Source organism: Magnolia sinica, chromosome 7 (genome assembly GCF_029962835.1).
Source record: "Magnolia sinica isolate HGM2019 chromosome 7, MsV1, whole genome shotgun sequence".
NCBI classification, from domain to species: domain Eukaryota; kingdom Viridiplantae; phylum Streptophyta; class Magnoliopsida; order Magnoliales; family Magnoliaceae; genus Magnolia; species Magnolia sinica.
Genome location: NC_080579.1, coordinates 85,222,996 through 85,224,682, shown reverse-complemented (window position 1 = coordinate 85,224,682; position 1,687 = coordinate 85,222,996).

Here is a 1,687-nt window from a genome sequence, read left to right as displayed (position 1 = left end):
TTGCCGTGCCCCACACGGCCCCGGACACACATATATCTCCATGTGCCCGTGGTCACACGCAATCCAATCTCCACCCTACAATGGACGGAAACACTGATACTCTGGTGGGTTTTTTAAGGTGTCTGAAGTCAACCACCTGTGATCACAACCGTTCGTTGCGAGGGAACCATCATGAGTGGAGCATGATTTGGTTGACCGATCTACTGTCTTCTTGCAACGTTTTCCAGCTGATGTATTGAGGCGCTGACGCCGCCATAAATGAAAACTTAAAATTTTCGACGGAGCCTCAGGTGTGCGTTTGCCATGATTTACTTAATTGTATTAAACATGTACATCAATCCATACCGTTGAAGGGATTCACTCTGCTGGGTTAGAGAACAGTCTCAAAATATCAATAATCAGAGAATCCTAACCATCTAATAATTCCTACTAAATTTAGACCTTCCTTCTCAACCATCCATTTTACAGCCACGACTTGGATGAAGAGGTTCGTCTGATAAGTGCTTTTTGTTTTTTTTTGGACTTATGACTCATCCATAAAGGAGCCAACAATTTGGATGACCTGGATTAATCGATATGCATGCCACGCGTGCAATTCACTGAGTGGCCACAACTTACCAACCTTTGACAGAAGCACACTGAACGCTTCTTCATCGTCCGGTCATCTTTCCACACGTGAGAGTGCCAGGACGAAGGAACGGATTGGCTACTCCCCCTGACACCAACCATTGGCTGGTGGTCGGTGCTCTGTGGGGCCCATCATGATGTATGTGTGTCATCCATGCCGTCCATATATTTTTGTATATCATTTTATGATATGATAAGAAAAATGAAGTATATCTCAATCTCAAGTGGACCACATTACAGGAAACAGTGTTGAATGAATTTTGACCATTAAAAAAGTTTTGGGGGCCATAAAAGTTTTGGATCAAGCTGATATTTATTGTTTTCCTTCATCTGGGTCTTTATGATCAAATCAACAGTACAGTAGGCCTTAGGAGGATTTTAATGGTGAATATCCATTCATTATTTTTTATCCTGTGGTGTGGCCCACATAAGATTTATATCCCTATAATTTTTTGTGTTAAGCCTAAAATGATCTGTAAAAATGGATGAACGGAATGGATGAAACACGTACATCATGGTGGGGCCCACAGATCACCGACCACCGGCCACGGGGCTGGTGTCAGGGGGGAGTAGCCAATCCGCCTCCCTTCAACACGGCGTCCAAGAACTAATGATCACAACCCGGGAGCAGATTGCCTATGTCCACAGATACGTCTGTGCCAGGGTCTGCGTGGGGTCCACAGAGATGTCCGGGACAGATCCACTCCGTCCATCTGTTTTGAAAGAACACAATAGAGCAGGATTAGAAAAATCAGCCATATCCAAAACTCAGGTGGTCCATACCAATAAAAAAGTGGGAACAGAGATATCCACCGTTGAAACTTACTTGGAGTGGATTATTACCACTATTCCATCCAAACCGTTCATATAATTATTACCACTCAGATAAACTGTAGGAACAAATATCTTCCAGATACAAAACTTCTTTCACCGCCAGGCGTTTAATCCCCATTGTTTCGTGTGATATGGCCCACCTGGATTGGATAAACCTAAAACAGGTGGACGGAGTGGATTTGCCACGAACATCTCTATGGACCCCACATAGCTCTGTGTCCGAGGT